This window comes from Phalacrocorax aristotelis, chromosome 5 (genome assembly GCF_949628215.1).
Source record: "Phalacrocorax aristotelis chromosome 5, bGulAri2.1, whole genome shotgun sequence".
Classification (NCBI taxonomy): Eukaryota; Metazoa; Chordata; class Aves; order Suliformes; family Phalacrocoracidae; genus Phalacrocorax; species Phalacrocorax aristotelis.
This window is the reverse complement of record NC_134280.1, coordinates 35,870,214-35,891,403: the sequence shown is the minus strand read 5'-3', so window position 1 is coordinate 35,891,403 and position 21,190 is coordinate 35,870,214. Positions and strand designations below refer to the sequence as shown.

The 21,190-nt window shown below is 38.8% G+C and overlaps 1 long non-coding RNA gene across 1 annotated transcript; it reads right to left on the bottom strand.

Annotated features, from left to right (window-relative positions):
- Nucleotides 1-1,480: 1,480 nt before the first annotated feature.
- Nucleotides 1,481-21,099, bottom strand: LOC142057620 (uncharacterized). Its single transcript, XR_012660701.1, has 3 exons — nt 17,776-21,099; nt 17,580-17,650; nt 1,481-2,262 (listed from the first exon to the last, which is right to left on the bottom strand). It is a non-coding gene; the product is annotated as an uncharacterized LOC142057620 (long non-coding RNA).
- Between the last annotated feature and the right edge of the window lie 91 nt (nt 21,100-21,190).

Genomic DNA, 21,190 nt, shown 5'->3' with positions numbered 1-21,190 from the left:
AAATCTCTGGAATATCTACTAGTGTTTATCTTGTTTTACTCTCCTCCTGTAGTTTTACAGTCCCTGTTAAGGGGGGAGAGGGGGGAAACAACTTTCCATTCCCTCGTAACAAAGCTTTTCCAAATTTTGTCTTGCTGTGCTTCAAATGTGTCCAAATGATTTGTGAAGCAGCTTTGAAACAGGGAGAAACTGTGCCTCAGCACTAAGTTATTGTTACTTGCAGTAAGGTAAATCAACTCTAGTTTGAAAATAAACCCTCAACAGAGGGAAGAGGCTGGGTAATAGAACAGAAAGGCAAAATACTATACAACAGCCCACTAAAGAGGTTCAAAATCTTGTTTCACTTTAATGTCTCAGAAAGCTGCTGGTATGTATCCAACCAAGTTTTCCTTGTACCTATATGAAGCTGATGAAGGTTAAATCTACACTGTATGAACACTTAAAAAAAAAGTTGGTTCCTTGGAAACTTCATGTATAGGGTCCACAAGGCTCCAAAAATCTGTATTATAGGAACAGACTTAATTTATTGTATTTTTGGGGGAAAAAAGAAAAAAATCAACTGAATGGTGAGGAAAAAAATGAAAGCCAGGAACTACAGTACATAGTTGAAGCCCAAATTTAAAATGTTTGCTCAAAAAGGTATCACTAGTGCTATGGTAAAACACAGTTAAAGAAAAGCTAAGAAATGAAGGCATCATCTTTTCAGTGATGTATGGAATGGTCTGCACATTGCTCCTGTGATTTTGCAACAAGTGATTAGTTATGTGCTAAGTGTGGTGGGCTGTTTATATGGCACATATGAAAAAAAAAAAAACACTTCATGGAAACCCCAATATTATGAGACTATCATAATTCTTTTTTTCCAAACTTTCAAGAGGAAGCAATAAAGTAAAATCTTTATACCCATTTTCTGTTAGTCCCAGTGTTTTTTTCTCAGAAAGCATCACACCACCAGTTCAGCCGTGGCATAACAAAAAAAACTGGAAAAAAAAAATCAGATAAAAAAGCCAAGACTAAATTGACTAAGTGAAGGTTTACAGAGGAAAAAAATTAAGTATCTGTATGGTTTCTTGTAAGAGAAACCAAGGAAGCAAGCAGAATATGTGAAATATATGAAAGATTTAAACATTGAAGGGGAAATGGTAACCAGAAAATACTAATTTGTAATATTGATGAGGTACACACGCTTCCCAATAATGAAATTGAGGGATTTCACCATCAGCTGATAGAACTGCTTCTGCTAGGGAAACTACTTAAAGCCCTGTTAACAAAAAAGTAAACACACACTAAAGTGGGCAAAACAAGATGTGTCATGCAGCCTATAATCCTACACTTTGCAAGAAACCAGGTTGTGATTTAGAACACACAGGTCTTAAGTCTGATTTGAAAGACATCTTTGGAGGCTGGCTCTGAAGGAAAGAATAGTTCAATTATTAAATTAACCTTGTTTTCACACGTCTGATCTTTTATACACCCATGGCAAAGTTTGGATTCACATTTGTATTGAGAGTTTTGTTGGAACCAGAAGTGGGATTACAAAACCAGAGGCAGATTTTTAGTTGTAATACCACATCTTTTGCCACTCAATACACTGGGGACGGAAAGAGCTGTAATAAATAGCACAGAATGTTCCAAAGGCTGGTAGAGATGAAAAATATTGGTTGGTTTGTTTTTTTTTTTCCTAATCCTGCTTGGAATAAGCTTTGTAAGCACAGACAAAAATGTTAGCAGGTCGCAGCTGATTCAGATATAAGTAGATTTCAACTCCAAACTGAAACGCAATGGAGTTTTGTTAAATTCTTTATCCACCTTTATTCACAATTCTGAAGCAAAGACAACTTCCTGTCTGTAACTGAAGCAACATGAACAGATCACTGAAGGACAGATAGTATACAGAGCTAAGATGCAGTTTGATAAATAAATAAATAAGTAAATAAAAATTTACATTTTAAGAGTGAAGAAAAATTATTCAAAAATTTCCTGGAAAAGTGTTGAGAACTCCACGGGTAACCCCATGCTGAGAAAGACAGGGATACATCGCCAGTTGTCCTGCATCAGCACTTCCAGATATGTGCAGAAGGCCAAGTCTTCAATGCCTGGAAGTTATCTCCTGCTCTAGGACTCTGTCACTCACATTTTCATTACTTGATAATGTTGTCTGGGATGCCATAGATCTCCCAACTCTCTTCAAAGAGGCTTAAGAAATAAATTCATCAGCGCTTGTCTCAAAGACGTAGGTAGACTGACAAATGGTGCCCCATGCTGCAGTAATGATTTTTTAAAAAAAATTATATATATAATATACATATATAAATAAAAGCTCAGTTAATTAGATAAAATTTGCATTATACATTGTTGCTTCTGCTTTGCCATAGTGTTTCTAAAACAGAGACTGCAACTAGAAGATTAGAGAATTTATGGAAAAACTGATCTTTCAGTTGAAAAAAATCCACTGGCTTATTTTAGAAATTACTTAACTGGCAGTTGCTAGACTTGGCCTTTTATCTGTTCCACCACATAAACCAACAGTCTAACACACTCTTTCTTTCTCTCACTGCTGGCCAGTTCAAAGTGTGCATTTTCCAGTGACTATGTAATTCTGTTTTGGACCGATGTCATGGCTGCCACTCCAGCAGACCCATTAAAAATATAAAACATACACATCTAGAACTTAAGCTGTTATCCAAATCAGAAACATCTGATTGCAGAAGCAAGCTACACCACCTTATAAATGGGTTTTGCTGTACAGCATCTGTTTTACTGAGAAATGCTGTAGATTCTTAACAACTAAAAGTATAGAGAGTTTAAGAGCATTTAAACTCCAGAAAAACAACACTGTGCAGCATTACAAGAATACCAGATTCCCCCCAGACTTTCTCTGTTTGCACTACAGCCATAAAAATTGATGCAACTGTAATACTTAGCAAAAGGACTATTCTACTGACATTCTCTCATGCAGGTCTATTTTAATTCACTGTAACAGAAGATTAAAGAGTGACAAGGCTGCTGCTTGAAGAAAGCTTAATAAGGCATCAAACTAGGACTAGTTTATTAAGTTAAGAATTTATCTTCATTACCTTTGTTAACTTACCAGCTGTTTGTTATTAAAAACCAGACCCTAGAACACACATAGACAAGAGCCAAGATAGTACAGATTTTTTAGAGATTAAGCTCAAATGATCAGATGGATGACTGGTTTTCAGTATTCTTTTTATTTAGAGCAGTACTACCTAAATTTGCAAGAAATTACAACCAATGAAACAGAAAACTGAAAAGAATCCACTGTGGAGTCAAGGAGATATATTCCATCAGCACTTTCAGCATCTCTCAACTACCTCACGGTAGCTTCAAAAGACAGAAAATAGCTTGTAGTTAGAAGGAAGGTTTTCAATATTAAAATATTACTACCCTTATGAATACTGAAAATGTTGTTCACAAAGAATATAAGAATGTGTGCTTAGTTTACTAAAACAAGAATGAAGAAACAAAAACTGTTATTAATCTCACTTTTAAAAACACAATGAGGGACCAATTATCCTGTCAGGCGTCAGGAGACAATCACACATATGGGTGAAACCTATACTGGTATTTACCCACTGTCTAGTCATCTGAGATAGAACTGGTCTCTGTAGGTGACCTTCAATCACCCAACCTGCGTGTAGCGTGACTGAAAACAGCGGCATGCACAATTATATACTGTATTCTGGATTTTCTTTTGAGAGATTTGAATCAAGAAGAATTTAAATATCGGCTAAAATGGTCATTCTTAAAGGCCAAATAAGACACATCTATTTTTATTTACCTTGAATGTCTCAGGAATACAAAACAATGCTATTCTTTTAGCTATCTGATACTCAAATGTCCTTTTTAAAATGCCACATTTTCAGAAAGCAGCATAGGGGATTAAGAGAAAATAATCCCACTGCTGACCAAAGCCAGATGGAAGCAAGAATGCAAAATATTTGTGGTAGGAGCATTTTACTGGAAAATCCCAAACCTCTCTACAAAAAGATAAGATGGTGCTCATACATAGAGTCCGTGAACTGCAAAGATTATCTAAACAGTTTAGTGAAGAGCACCACAACATGAAGAAAAGCAACATCATGAGGATAGCAGTGCAGCATACTGTGTTGCTCCTCATGAAATGTCTATACTTTCTTTTCTGTGTGTTTGCTTGCAAGCATATCTCGTAAAACTACCTTTATAACTGAGCGAGTCTGAAGTTTGCAATGTAAAAACTGCTTTTGTTTTCAATTTGCCTTCTGAATACACTTATTCTAGCATTACTGCTGTTATTTTGCAGGTGCAAATCCAGTTTAGAGGATTTCAGTTACTCCCATCCCCACCTTTTATGGCATCATCTCCAGTATCAACCCTAGCCATACATCACAATTTGCAACACTAATTGTTGTGTAGTGCAGTGAAGTCAAGAGAGGTATGTGGTAGGTCCAACATTAAGAGTACCAAACCCCTACGCCAAAATTGAACCCAACAGAGCCAAAAATGAACATTTTTATATAACCTCAAAGCACAACTTTAAAGCCTGGTTCTCAGAATAGGTGAATCATGTATATTTCCCAGTGAAGACAGGTGATTGTGACCAAACTCAGGACTGGCAAGGAAAATGTCACTTGATATGGCATTATGTTAAGTGCTTGGAAGATGCTGGCTTTGCCCTATTCAATACAGGAAGGTATTCTGTATGTGTCTGGATTATGCAAAATAAGCAGAAATCTTTGTTTTCTAAAATTATTCTGACATTTACACTGATTTTCAAATAAGACCTCAGAAACAAATAAACAATCAAATTCTCCCCCTACTGTTACAGTAGCTAATACAAATACCTATTTCGTGGTATAGCTAAAACATCAGGACACCTCCTTGAGTAGGAATACAAATTGTCTCTTTTTTCCTACTAAAAGCCCATATATTATTTTGATTAATAATGTGTCACAGATTTGCTTGGCTGGTCTAACAACATGATGGAATGCTTTTTCCGCTCTAACTAGAAAAAAGTTATTCCTATTCAGCAGATGAATTATGACTTTGCTTTCCTCTAAAGAAATGGCTTTAGGCAACACCTTAAAAGTAATGAGGGCTGGATAATTCTTTTATTCTCTGGGAAGGTCAGTTCTACTGGACATCACTCTGAGTAAACACTGGAAACAGAATCAGGCTTTAAGATGCTCAAAATAACTAAAGCTAAGATATTAAAGAATAGTTTATATGCCCAAGTAATCTATATGTAGAATACTGGTAAACCCTAAGTTTCACCACTCAGAGAAGGTGGGATATGTAATGACTGATGTAGGTAAGAAATACTTTTACAGAATACATGCTGTTGAAGTATATACACTAACAAGCGTAGCTCTAGGCTCCTAACGTAAGTTCATGTCAAAATTTTACCTGCAAGTTAAACAAAGCAGCCTGATGTTTCTTTTTCAGTCCACAAGTAGTTCATTATCACTGACAAAATAACAAAAGGAGTACAACAGTGTTCACCGGCAGAGAACTACTAACTGCTAAATGCCAGTCTGGTTAACAGCTACTGTATCTCTCTCACCTCAGAAGGACATAGTGCAGGAAACGCTGAGAAATACACGCCTAGAAGGAGCTAGTTTATTTAGGATGAGATACAGGCTTTGCCCTTCTCCTACATAAATACCATACACTTCAAAGTTCAAGTATCTTGGCACTTGTGACTCAGTACAGAACAAGAAGTGATATACTTCTCCAAGCAAAATGATTTGTCTTGGAGAAGTGATCTTTCCAAGTCTCAGCTGTACTCCCGAAGGCTGAATGGAAACGTGTACAATTCAGGCTGCTCCGCAAGTTTTGGCTGGAACTCCAGACTTTAGGGGATTTTCACTTTTCTTAAAATTAAATTCATAGTCTCAAGACCCTTGACTATACAATGTCTGTTGACTCCCCTCAAATTTGCTAAAATTGAGAACACTAATGTGTGGAGAGGATGAAAAGGAATTCATTCAGGTTTTATGGAAGACTGTCTTGCTTGAGCAGTTAGTAATTAATATTTTATTTCCTTTAAAAAAATATGATGGCACATTCTGGAAAGCGGATCCTGTGTTTGCCAGGGGACAGGCTTAAAAGAAAAGTTAAGTCTTTAGGCAAAGGGCAAGTTATTCCCAACATTCTCCTTACTTATGGTAAGGTCTCCTGCAACTAAAGAGCATGGCTGGAAATGAGTTGAAGGACAACGTGATTTTCATGAAAGGGAGGTAAAAGACTAAGTAATTCACTAGAAACAAAAATGTCACTATTTTGTTTTCAATTATATGATCAACAGAAGTCTTACTTAACAGCTGGGTATGACTCATTTGGCTCCAGCCACTCCTCTTTTCTATGCCAAAGCATCTTCCAGAGTGTGGGGAAGATGACTTAGGAGCTGACTTCATGTAAATTCACTCAGTCAGTCCTGTCCCCTAAATCCAACACAGGAGCTGGCACCAAGAAAGTAGAGGAATGGATTTTGAAACTATGTAAACAGATAAAAGTGAACTAATAAACTATGGGGAGCAGTATGGTCTGATGCAGGTTCCCTAATAGATATCACTGGTGTACTCTTCCTAAAGCTCAAACACCCTAGCACCTGACTATTGAGCAGCTATATGTTTAAATATACACTCTGTAGATACTGATAACTTATGTACCCTCCTCACACTCACATTCTGAGAGGTAATTTATTAAACACCAGTGTGTAACATAAGGTGCCCAACAGTTAGCTCAGTGGAAAAAATGGTAAGATCTTTCCTCTGCTGGCTTCTCCCTCAGCCCGCTGCCAGAGTGCTGGGCAGCTCCCAAGCAGGAGTATACAGCAGTCACATAAATTGATCATATTCTACAGCTCCTGTAAGGATCACAGGAGACTGTCTCAGAGAAAGCTGTAGGTGACCAGAAACAAGGTCGCACACTCTTGACAGTTGCAACGCAGTTAAACTAGCATCCGTCCCTCTGAGGTTCCCTGCTTTAGCTACTCCATACCTTTAACAGTTTGAACGGGAACCAGGATTTCTAAGGCCAACCATGACAAAACCAAAAAAATACAGAAAGCTGCACAGAAGTTATTCTTCTACCTTCTTTCTGTCTTCATTCATTTTCAGGCATTTCACATTAGTCGTCCTAGCCAAAGAGTGTCCACAGCACCTTCCTTCCCTCCTCCTGTCATCCTCATTTAGGCTTTTAACAAAATTACACCACACAAAACTTGGTCTTTTGATTTTTCTTTTTCTGTCAATTTTTTTTTTTCTTGGCAAACAAGACAGCACTGTTGCCAAGGTTCAGGCAACCAGGTCTTCTCTGTCAATATTAACTTAGTTACCTAAGAGAAAATGCCTTACCACCATCATGACTGCCCATAGTTTTAGCTTCTTTAACACCTTTTAAACTAAATGTATGCATTTAAATTGCATAACTTGAGAGGGAAATGTTATTTAAGAAAATGCAGGTATTACCATCTCCTCCCCAGATACATCCAAGGACCAGTTAGCTCGCTTAGCTCCAGCTGTACACAACTGTTCATCACAGCCACGCAATGGCTCCTACAGACAATCACCATTTCCCCAGACTGTTCTCATATGCCCGTACCAACCACAACTGTTTCTATCTACAAGACAGAAATACACATTATTTGACTTTATTGATCCAAAATATTCTGCACCTGTAACGTGTCTTTTTCCTCATTAATCACAATGCCAGTCTCTGCTACCTGCAGACTTTGGTTATATGCACTATAGGCACTATTAAACAACCTGTCTCTGCCTCCTCTTTCCAGACCTACCTGCTTCAAGAGAATGCTTCAGTTCTGACACTGTCATCGTGACCTCCTGAGCTCTGGGGCGGTATATAAGTACAGCCACATTTATCAAGTCAGCATAGTATGCTTCAGCATTTATGAAAGTCGCTCTCAAAGAATAGGAGGGCCTCAGTGTCACATATAAAATGACATGGAAAATATATGTGTTAAGATAGATATGCCATGAGACAGTAACTTTAGTCCTAAGCAAAAATAGGCCAAATCAATTCTAGATAGAAATCTAACTTAATACAAGAATGAGTTTCACATGAAAAAATTTAAGCTGAGTAACAATTAAAAATGCTCATCACTTGCCACTTTTACATCAGAATTGAAGATGCAATTATCAAGCTCACTTATAGTTTGATCTTCACCCTTTAAAACTTGTTTCACATGCTTAGTAGCCCACTTTTTAATGTAAATGTCTCTGTTTTAGTTACAAGGCCATTTTACAGATAAAATACAACTGTCTTCTTTTTCACTGCTTAATTCCCAGCCAAAACATTTCCAGCACTTCCATTTCTAATGGAATGACCTAATGAAAGCATCTGGAAACAGATGCTTTCCATATTACCCTCAGAAAAAAAAATACTGATATCCTCCCAGTCTGCACAACACTGCCAGTGGCAAGGTACTTTCCTAAAAAGGATTATCACCAAGCTCTCCCTCAGGTAATTTTACTTCGGTCTATTTAAGTTCCATCATCCACAGGCAATATAGAAATAAACCTCCTACTGTTCTCCCATTCAGCGTAAACAGTACCTACGTCATAAATAATTTGTCCATTTTTATGGAATTGCAGCATGGTTGCATGTGATTCTGTGATTATTCAATGCAAACTGAAAAGTTAGATGTCCACACTCTGTGCTGTGGTAAGATTGTTAGCAAAAAACCTTTGGGAGGGATTCAAGACCCTGACAGAGAGAGGCCTGTCTCTGCTGCCAGGAACATGTTCATTTTGTTTTCTGTGAAAGATTAGGCTGGAAATTTCCACTATTTAATTTCAAAATTCTCTTTTTTCAGACTACATGTAATTTTACAGCTAATGAAGTGGGAGACAATGGTGAAAACTAGGAACTCTGATTTCACCCACACAGCACAGGCAGTTGGCAGTATAATAGTACCTCACTGTCTCCAGGTTCTCAAAACCTGAGGCCCGTTACTATTCCTAGAAAAGCATCAAATGAAAGCAACCCAGTTTCATACTCTTCTAGTCTTTTGTACTTTTGCTGATCCTCCACCCCAAGTACAAACTGCTTCTTGGTGTACTGATGACATTCCATAAATATCTTTTCTGTATCTTGACCTTACTTTTCTCAGATTAAGACATTTCTCATTGTTAAATCTCAAAAGTTTCAACCTGGGCCTGCCTTTTCAGACTGTAATTATAGTCTGCAACATAGAATTTTGAACATTTGTCTTTCCCTCTTTTCCAAAAGCCTCATCTTTTTCCCCCAAACATACTGCTCTGCTCAGGATCCTCTAAAAATTCCTGGTGTGCTTAATCAGTCAGAAAGCTGTAGCATCACATTGATATTTTTTCCCTCACTTATATGCACTGTTCACTTATTGCCTTTTCAATATTGTCAAAAGAAAACACTGTTGGTATTTCTATCTTCACACTATCTTGCTTCTCTGCCTTGACTCCCCATTTATTATACTTTCCTTCTTTTGCTGCTGGAAAACTCCTCTGTCCTTTAGCTTTCAAAATGACAGTAAGACACAAAACTAATCTATTCAACAAAAATTCTTCCTTTTGTCCTTGAGAAAAGAAGGTTCATTTTCATCCTTCTGTACTTAACATTAACGTGCCTGTTAGGAATATAGCATAATATTAAATATATTTGAAGGAAACACTTGATAGTACCAAAAGCTATTTTTCCACTTGAAGATTTGAAGCAAAATTATTATTACATATCCATCCATGAATAAGAAAGGAAATTAAAGCTGTAGTGATTTTCTTTTTAAGATTATTCCATTCTAGTTTCACGTGACTGTGCTTTTGACATCTGGACATCCTAGGTCAAAGCAGGCTCTGTACTGGAAACCTGTGTAATCCAAAGTGTGACAAAGTAAGTATAAACCTTATTGCTTTCCTCTGGAGTTCCAAGGCACAAAACAGCCTAGCTTGCAATTGAAGTGTAGATAGTATGTTTCAGAAAGAAATATTTCTGTTCGTTTCAGTCCCTATCAAACAGAGATGTTTGTTACAGAACTCTCATATTTACTCCATTTTACTTTGGCTTATGTTTCAGTTTCTTCCACACACCTATAAATCGAACACTACTCCTGCACACGCCCATCGCAGACTTGCCGCCACAACACCGGGGACAAGAGGGTAAAAAATCTTTCTTATGGCATCAACACACGTACCCCAAAAAAGGTAACAAGAAGGAAAATTATCCAACTAACCGGTTTGTGCCAGATACCTGCCTACCATACACAACTAGCAGGGTCTGCCAGTGTTATAGAAACAAAAATGCTTATTACATTATAAAAGAGTGACATTGAGAAATTACCTCTTATTGGTTAACATTCAATCAGCTTCACGTAACAGAAAATAGGAAGAACCTGCAGCATTGCCCATGGGAACAAGCTTAGAAATACAGTTGTACTACAGTGCTTTTGCTTGTGGGCTCTTAGTAAAAAATAGCAGCATCCAACTAAAAGTAAACTGTATGAAAATTCATGCAAACCATTCAATATGGTATTCTCTTACAACATTTGCCTTTTTTTTAATCTAAATTGAAAACTCAAAATCCACAAAGTTAACGGTTACTTCTGTGGGCCTGAAGCACGCCCATTCAAATAAAATGCAGGTGTAAGCAAACTTCAGCATTTGCCATAAGGCTGACAGAAGCCTGGCCTTCTAGATTTGCACAGGAAACCTGTGTCGTATTTGGCACCCACTCTTTGTGGAGCTCTCAGGATTATTTTTTTTTTTTGTCTACAGACATAATTGCTCAACAGAGGAAGAAAATTTAGCCAAAAAAGAGTCAGTTGCAGATACCTTTGCTATTTTCCTAGATTATTTGGGGTATTTCAAAAGCTATACGTCCTCTAGGACAAGATCATTTAACACTGAAAACTAACCTTCGGTCCAGCTCCTCAGACCTGATACTTAAGAGCACAGATTCCACAGAAGTCATCGCGTGGCTAACAAACACTACATTTTATACAGAAACTGAGTATGTATCAAACTCTGCCTTGCCAGCCAAGTGTTGTAGTTCTTCCTATACCACCACGTAAGAGACTAAACATTTACGATTCCTTTTTCTCCTCCACACAGAAATGACTGGAAGCACTGCACTTACAATATACCTAGTCCCTGGGGGAAGGGAGGGCCTCAAATAGCTCAACAACTAGTCTGCTGGCTGACCAAGAGAAGATTTTAATGGTTCTGGCAGGAGCCCTGTCTGGCCTTTCACAGCCAGTAACCATGAGCTCTCCTAAATGATGACAGCTGCAAATCTTAGGGACAAGCGCAGGCAAAACGTTTATCCACAAACGTCAAATATAATCTTAGTTAATCATCTTCAAAATAGGAAATACCTGCATCATATGTCAATATAACTGATAAAAGTAGGCCCATGATAGAATCTTACTGTAGTTAAAAGGACTTTAGCTAACCAAGACACCTATTAAGGCAGCAAAACAGCAGGACACTCTACCCACGAGTTTATGGAATGTGTCAGGGACGTTTTTATTCAGAGACAGAGGAAATTGCTAGGGACTATCAGTTTGTTTACCTCTGATATTGATCAAGAAACTATTTGGAAGAAAATAATTTGGAAATGAGAAAGTTTAGTATTCGAAGCAGGAAAGGTGTAGCAGTAGCACAGGAAAGACAACGGACTTCAGAAAAAAAACAAGCACATTTAACCCAGGTTTTTTCTGCACTTTACAAGCACAATAGCACTGAAGACAATGCAGAGCCTACCATGGCTCTTGAAGTGAAACTACACAGAGCATCACAAGAATTTATATGAATTACCTTCAAAGAGGGAGGAATAAAAGTTTAAGTAGTAAGGTCAAACTGAAGTATGCCATGGGAACCATAATAGCTTGAGGTTGTATTAACTTACACAGACCAAGCTACGAATTAAATACATAGTCAAGACAGGAGAATACCTTGAAACGAAAGAAAAAAAAAGAAATGGAACCAGCACAAATAAGTAAATAATTCAAATTAAAAATTTTGGAGGGAAATTATTTAGAGGAACAGGTGACTAAGGAAGATTCGCTCTCACAGAAATAGCATGTATGCAAAAACCAGGGAAATCAAGATCAATGTTAATTTTACCACAACATCCAAAGAATTTTAATGGGCATAAACTGACCCAGATGTCCTAAAACAGTACAGCCTGACGTGTTTTTTCATAAGAACAAGATATTTTAGTCCAACAGAAGGAGAACAGAATTAGATTAAGTATCATTTGGAACAGGAGGCTAACTTAATGTTCAAGAACACCAAGGTACGCTAAATAAATGCTTTCATTCCATAGTATGTTTTCTCTCACCTCCATTTAACTAACTGTAATTTGTACCAAATACCTGGTAAACTCCACCAGTTCTGTAACTCCTAAAAGTAGGATTCTTCTACAGTGTTCTAGTCCAGATGGGCCAGAAGCAGTCTGTAGCAACCCCAGGTTCCTTCTGCAGGAATATATTTCAAGGCTGTCATGAAAGAAGTCCAGAAGTTCATGCAAGTACTCATGCTGGAATTCTTCAGTAAGGTCTGCCATCATCTGAAGGTAGCAAAAATGTTGCTACTTCTGCCTGAAAAAATATGGCGCTATCCTTCTTAGTTCTTCAGAACAATACCTTCCTGATAAGTGATTAAATCAGCTGGAGTTCACTACTATGAACTTTTTACTCTGTCAGTGCAAGTACACTGTGTGGATCAGGAGCACGCTGTGCCAATATAAAACACAGTCTCCAGGAAAAATATGCCAATAAAAGCTACAAAACATTAGCCACATGAATGATAGCAGCAATTGCTAAAGGCAACATGAACCTAAACCCAAAGACAATCTTTGCTTAACCAGCTACCAAGTTCTAGTAAACTTTGGGAAAGGGTATGTAAAAGATTAATATGTGCGTACTATTTTATAAGATTGTTTAGTTAGAATTAGTGCCTATGAACTAAGATTGTGAAAAGAGCAGGCATGCAGCAGTACAACTGAGCAACTGTGTCTGGGTTAGGCAGGAGAGAATTTGGAGGGTGGCACACCTAAACCACACTTCACACATTCACATAACCTGTTACTTGCCATTAAGTTAGGAGATAGTCTCCTGTTAATTTATGTTTGTCAGTCCAAGAGACTTTAAAATACAAAGCTATTCCATGATGACCTACTGTTGTTCCTAATAGCTAAAAAGCCCCGGTTCAGAATACAGCAGTTTGAGGTGTTTACTTTTTCTTTCTCCTGCTACTTAAAGTAGCAGCGTTTACTCAGAATAATAATAAAAAAAAATTGTGCATTAAAAGCGACCACAACTCTGAAATAAACATAAATTTGGACTCACTCTCCCTTCCAACATCCTTCCCTCAGTAGAGATCAACAGTGGTAACAGCCACTTGGCAACAAAACAGTTTTCCCTCCTATGAAACTCAATACAACTGTTCAAAAAATCCATTCCACAGCTGCTGCAAGAGAAAAACCCAAACCTTATCAACATGCATCTGGACTTGACCCTCGGAAATAATGTGGGAAATGAGTTTTGCCTCAGATTCAATATACTTATAAACTAGAACTCTGTTGGCATTATCTCAGAGGAGAGCTGTAAACAGGAAAGGGTGCATACGCTTCCACAAGGATCAGACCATGTGTGTCAGACAAAGGCCAAGGCACAAAAGAAACATCAGTGCAAAACGCAGAAGGAAAGCAGATGATACATTTCTCATGAGAAATAGGTGTGAGAGGAAAAAACAGGTAAACCCTGAGTTGCAATATCAGAAGGGGGAAGTGGGTCATGACCTGGCCATTTTTTGGTGATTATATTACATTACTTGGGTCAGTCAAGACATTCCCCAGTTCCTTGAGGCCCCTCTCAGAGCTCTCTCCCATTAAAGTTAGCCACCTCTCTTTACTAATATTTTTAAAGGAAATCATGAAAATACTGAAAAAAATAATCTATGTTTGCTTTCTGAATTGCTTCTTGAAAAGTAGTGCAGAAAGTTAATCCTAATGAACTAATTCAAAAAAAGTGCCATTTTTCTCCTTGAGTTCCAAGTTTTTACAATGAGACCTTTTCACAAAGGCATTAAGAGCTGCACCAAGACCCCCACCTCTTTGGCCTGCTTCCCTCCCAGTCACTAGGCAGGCAATCCACTGCTGGGCAGTGGATTGCCTGTTCTTGCTGGTTTCAACAGAAACAGGATGGGATTTTAAAAACTGAGTGATTATCAGTAGTAGGGAAGTAACACAAGTCAGATGAAAAGAGAACAGTAAAGCTTATAATCTCTGTTGCTTTGTGGTTGGAAACACTAAGAGCAGGACACTGCTGACACACAGTAATGCATAGTTGCAGCTGGTTTTTATCAAATAAACATTTGTTAGACTACAAGCACAGTCTGAGCCTCTCCTTTTAATCCAGAATCTTTTTGTAAATGTTGCAGTATGCACCTTCCCTAGCTGGACTAAGCTTGGCCTCCTTCGCTAGTCATAAGGAAAACAACAAAAAAAAAAAAATCTTTAAAGACATTATGGAACAGGAAACACTAGAGATTCAGCAAGCTGCTTGAGGTAAACAAGCTCAGGAGTCTCATTCGATCCCCACTCCTCTCAGACTGTATCCTTGCTTACTAACAGCCACTCTTTAAAGAGAACAAAACCTCGAAGCACAACCTGCACACAAAATAATATATTCTCAAAATATGTCTGCCTTTTTCTAGCAGATTCTCTGCACAGAGCAGCTTCAGTTCAGAAAAAAGTTAAAGATGCAGGCTCTGTTTTGCTTACTAGGGTATCTTTGGAATATTCAACATGTTTTGGAAGCTAGAGTTGCTCTGTTTTAATTTCTGTGGAAAGGAAAAGTTGTCCAGCAGTAGCCAATGCCTTATTGATAAAGCTCCTTAAAGTCACATAGTGTCATGGCTGATCATGAAGGACTTATTTCAGAGCTTCTTTTCAGTACCAGAATAGTGGAGAGATGCCATAACATAAAACCAGCACTGCACCTCTGCATCTGGCTGGTAGTAATGAGCTGTTAATAACAATGGGATTAGGCTGGCATTACCATCACAGACGCATACTATATGTAACATCTATTTTTGATGTTGAGCAAAACTGAGCTGTAAAATGCATGTGGATTAACACTCTGGCTCCACTCTCTCTGGTGGGTCAATCTAGGAGATACTCCTAGCACTTTATCTACCAGGCACTTGATTGCCCAGCTGAAGCCTTGACACTTCTATGATTGCATTGGTATAAGGCACATACAGATGCATAAAATACAGATGATGGACTGCTTTTAAAAACTGCCATATGGGACAATGCATACATGGGACCATACACATGTCCCATACATTCTAGCTCCTAGGCTAGAAGACTATTCACAACCTACACACAAAAGCACAGCTGTACTTAAGTGGAATTCAGCTGCTACAGCATCTCCACAGAATGTCCTTTCCAAAGGGAAAGGCGCAATCCAGTGAACAAAGAAAAGCTCTCGGATCAAGAATATCTGTGCCACCAGGAGGTGAGCTTCTGCCAGCCTTTTAGGGTATAGTTTTTTCTATTTCCATAAAAGGAAGATATTATTAACTAGTAGAAATGGCCAGAAAACAAAGCGTATTCCTTTTTTTCCCATTTAAAAAAATACAGACATTCATAAAATGGGAAGACATTTCAGTGAAGTCCATGTTGGCAGATTCTAACATGAATTCTCCATTTTGTTTACTTGCAAGGCTTCTCACTGGGTTATTACCTCCCTACTAGGTAACTGATAGCTCCTTATCATAAAGTCCTGGTAACAAAAGTTCCAACCAGTTCTATTGACAAACTAATTATGTTTCAAAAATTTGAGTACTTACCGGCCAATATTTCCAAGATACTTCAAGAACATATAAAATCAAACTATTACGGGATGATGTTATAATGAAGAACTCTGTAGTATTAAAAACTCTTATAACCTCCAAAAGAGAATGGTACATCCAAAATTAACTAATTGAAATTAAATTGAAAGTATACTAATTATTCTGTTTCACAATTTACCGGAGACCAAAGCAAACGAACAGATGAAACTATTTAAAAGGCCAACTTCAGACTCATTACCAAAATTCAAATTTCCATTTACAAAGCCTGTTTCTATTCACTCTTACCATATGGTAACTTAGACCCTCAATTTAGAGATGTCTAAAACCAAAACTCCTTTCAAAAAACAGTTAGTTTAAATGATTTACATATGTTTTAAATAAAAAATACTAGCTACAATACTTCTATTATGATGTTTTGCACCAGGAGGTGCTGGTCCATTATGATGTCAGTAAGAAAGTTTCTCAGACTTTTTAAGGTATCATTTGCAACACTATTTTTAAGGGCTAACGCTATAAGGAGAGAATAGTATAGATAATCTTAAATTCCTCTAGGTGGTGGGAACTCCTGGTGGTGTAGCATCAAGCAGGCCTCCGGCCAACATGCAGCACGCTGGGCAAAACCCCTCCACAGAAGAGATTCTCCCCTTCCAATCATTAAGATCCTCCCAAAGCATTTTCTTACAAGACAACCACTGTATCAGTCATAACCACTGTCACACAGAAGGGATGTTCAAATGAGAACTTCTTGCTGCATTAAAGGCAAGGCCAGGCAGGTGTAGAGGGGGAGCTGCCTGCAGGCTCCTCAGCAACAACAAGCGGGCTGAGCTTACCCTGTGGCTAAGGGATTTGTGCAACACCGCAGAGGCCTGATGGCCAAGCTGTGCAGGCAGCACAGTGCTGCACAGTGCAGGCCTGGGCCTACTCAAGTTAACTGTACTGTGGATCGCGAACTCGTCAGGGTACAACGGGCTTTGGTTAGGACCACTACTACATAGTGTAACAGTTATTAAGATGAGCACATACAGTTCAATTCTTCTTATGCTTTTTCGCTTGGATGAGATGTTGCTGTTTTCGTGGTCTCGTACAAGATGCTATCATCTGTCGAGCACTACTAAGGAAACAAATGGAGTCACTACAGGTGACAGCCTTCCCTTTGACTGGAACAGAATATGAGTGTGCTGGAACCCCGCACAGCTGGCTTGGAACAGAGATTGCTAAGGGACATTATAGCTCAAGCACATTCTGCCTTTCTGGTACACTGGGCTGCAAATACCGAGTTCTTGATGTAGCAGTCATTCTGCTAACACCCTCTAGTGTTCACAGCAGCTATGAATCGTTACTGTAACGGGGACATGATCCCATCAAAACCCCATCTTCCTCTCTAGGAATAGCTGCTTTCCCAACTTGAAAAAGAAGACTACTGCTGTGCGCCACTGTAGGAGCTTCCCATAACAGCACATGTCCCTGTCGCATATTCAGTTGTAATCTCCGTCACATTAGACTTTCTTTCAGTAAATAAATGAGAAGTTAATTTTTGTGTACCACAGAAAGGAAAACAATGTAATTTCCTTTCCAATAAGTATATTCCCCAAACCAGAAATTAACATATGATTTCACTGCCTTTGCTTTCAGCAAGTTTACACATGCAAAACAGTAATCAATTATTTAAGCCAGTCACATCACCTCCTAAACAATGGAGTTATAAAAATGAGCAGTTTTTCCTACCTCTTATTTCATTACAGAAGACTGCAGGGCATAAATTTCAGAACCCTCTTCTACTCTTTACAATCCACAAACTGTTGGAAAAAAAACCACAAAATGGAAAACCTGTCACTATCAGTGACATACTATTTTGATTTATGATGACAAAAAGACATTCCAGACAAACGCTGCCGTTTACAGAGGAAATTTGGAAGTCTACCAGATACACTGCCCTCATGCTGAAATTTCAGCCATCAGAATGTCATTGTTAAAGCAGCGTGCCCAGGATAGCAAGGGACTTGGTCGTAGCTCTCTGTGAGCACTCTTCAGAACAGACAGTGATACACAGCTGGATATTCTATGAAGGTGCAAGGCTGAGATGAAATAAGGTCCAAAAAGGAAAGAAACCTGCTGAAAAAAAGGTGAATGTGAAATATAATCGGCATTTCAAAACAGTTCTTGTCCTAAATTGTATTACTGACCTCATGAAGTAGAATGGTACAGTGGTGTACCACAGCCTGCCTCAAGGGACAGTCATTCTACTCCCTTGAAATCAGAGCTGTGTTTTTTTCCTGACCACTCTTACACTTATTATATGTTCATAATACACTTATAATACACTTACACTTATTATATTATTATATACTCTTACACTTATTTATATGGGCTTTCACAAGTGTTTGAGTAGTTAAGAAATTTACAATCCAGACACAGTACATAAACCCAATTAGTGGCACTTGCTTAGAAAGAGCTTGCCTCTTTGCCTGGAAGGATTTCCTTCTAAGCTGATAACATATACAAAAGTAATTTTATTTTAACCTACAATGTTAAAAAAATAAATGTTTCAGAACTACAAGTGTATTCTCTGCAACTAGTTTACCTAGAATTATTTACACAGTCACACAGTGAATTCTAAATGCAAACAAATCTTTGGCCAATACGTGAACTATTTGCTCAATTCATTGCAATACATTAAAAAAAAAAAAAACAAACAGTTGTAAAAATTACACCTTGTAATACTTACAATCACTTCTGAAAGAATCACAAATTAATTCCTCCTAAATAACCATCAGGCTGAATGCACTAGACTTCTTACTGAATCAAAACGTTACTTTGGGAGAGACAAAGGCAATTTTCTTCAGACTTGCACAAACATGAATTTTATATACTGGAAATGTACTTTGAAACAAATACATCAGAAAACTGTACAAAGCCCCGACTTCAACCAAATGACAAGCACCAGGTTAGATCAGTTTTGCTCCTCACTCACTTGAATACCACAGACCAGACACTTTCAGCCTCTCCTACTGCCTCAACCCCTCACAACTGCTACAGGTAAGCTTTGGTTCTTTATAGACCTATGCACCAAGCCACACCTTCCCCACTTAAAAACACGTTATGACACTGAACTAAAAGGCTGAGTGCGTTTAAAAAAAAAACAAACTACTTTTTTTTAAACACACAGGACTGCTAGTAAATTTATGGCAACCATTTAATTTTGAATACAAACATATTTTAGACTTTTTTAAAATGAAACTCTGGGAAAATACTATCAGTTTTTTCATGAAGTGAGACCTGACCACAAGTTGTATACATAACCTTACATTTCTTAAATATGAGACAAGGTTTTAATGATCAAATTTCTTTTCATAGTAGAAATACCTTCAAATGGATGAAAAATATGTCGATCCGAAGTTTAAACAGAACAAAAAAAAAAAAAAGAGAAAGGAGTAGAAAAGGAACATATAGCATAGGGTAGGAGCACAGATGGACAAAATAAACCATATGCCTCAGGTACCAGTGCAGAACACTGTTCCCCCACAGCAGAGTCATTGCTTTCAGTGCTGGGTTTCTCTGCTTCCAGCAGCACAAATTAATTCCTATTTTCCTTCCCATGCTTAAGCATTAGAACCCAGTAATGCAGCTAAAACTAATGTGATTTCAGTAGCAAAAGAACATTTGGTAGTTTTGATATGGGGTTTTTCTCACCTGCAGATGCACTGTCTGATTGTTCTAAGTAATGCTGTCCAAAGATATTAGTAGTGCTATTCTAAATATAGAACACTGCAGTGAATTGGATTTCATCGCTATAGTACACCTGATATTTACCCTCCTAGTTTGGCGGTAACCTTGAGTTCTATGTGGTTTATTAATTCAAAGTTTATGACTGATTCTAGAAATGAAATGTGCATTACAACAGTATAACAAAAACATATGTGTTAAGATGCACAAGGTATTTGCCTTCTCCTTCATCAAACAGAAAGTTAACATGCCGAGTTTCTGGGTTTTAACTAGGCTTGACTAGATTTAGCGCAGACTCAGACTGAAGATATAATAAAGACTTTTCTTATTCACATAATAAATGTGGATTAGATTAAAGGGACGATGCTTTCCTTGAGACCTTGCTTTTTCCCCCACGACAGGCTTTACTCTGCATCTGCGGCTCAGAACTCAGTCATGTCATACTGTCCCACAGAGGAAAAGCATGAGAGCGCATCTGCCTTCACTTTCTAAAACATTCACGAGAATGCGAATGACACAGCTGCTAAGCCCAAAACCTGTAATTAGGCAGAACTTGTAAATTCTGCTCTCAGCTCCAGGAAGTGCCTACTGTTTATTGTTAAAGCATTTGAGATTAGGAGCCAAGTTTCTGGATGCATTATGCTCTCTCACACCCATAACCAGTTCCCTATAACCACAATACTCCAATGCATGCGCTGGTCTCCCAACACAATCCTCACTTAACCTCCAAACTAGATTAAGTCAGAAATTAGGAAAAGGACATGACTTGACCTACAGCAGGGTAATCATGACTAGCCCTCCGGAATGCACCTGTTATTGTTAAGTGGGACTGCTTAAAAATCAATTACAAGCATACTAGAGAATGCTTCAATAGTATAAACAGCAGCCAAAAATACACAGCTGTGTTACAATTGTAACTACTCTTCTAAAGGAGAAGCAAAGGGCCCAGACATCATAAATTATGGCTTATTCCAGACATTCAGATCGCTTCTGACAGGTTTCCTTCAGACATGAGAACATTATGCCCTCAGTAACTCAGCAAACCCACCATTAGTCCAAATCAGTGAATGATCAGGGCTTTAACAAAACACACCTATTTATTTTTTACGCTCAGTCTTTCCTGCCCACTTAACTAAGGGATTTTTCCGTTTTTTCCCGTCAGATTATCGTACCCGCGCAATTCCAGACCCAACCGGAGGGCTTTCCCTCGCAGTCGCCTGGCAGCCTGTGAAACCCCCTGCAGCGCCGCTTCAAGCCGCCAGCCCCGGGGGACCAGAGAAGACCTGAGCGAACCAGAGGTGCGGCGCACCCGCAAGGCGCCTGCCGGACGATACGGCTGGAGCCGAGCGGTACCGCTCCCTCCCGGGCTCCCTCCGTCCCGAGAACGGAGGCGAGTGGCCGGGACCAGGCAAGGGTTCTGCGGGAGGGCTGGAGTCGGCAGCGGTCAGGATCCCCACCATGGGCAGCGGCCGTGGGCCAGCACTCCCCTCAGGGCCCCGAGACGGACGTTATCGCCCAGCAGCCCGCCCTGAGGGGGCGCGAGGACGCGCGAGCAGCCCACCCTCAGCGCGTCACAGCCGAGGAGCCAACCAACGCCAGGCTGCCGCGGCCGC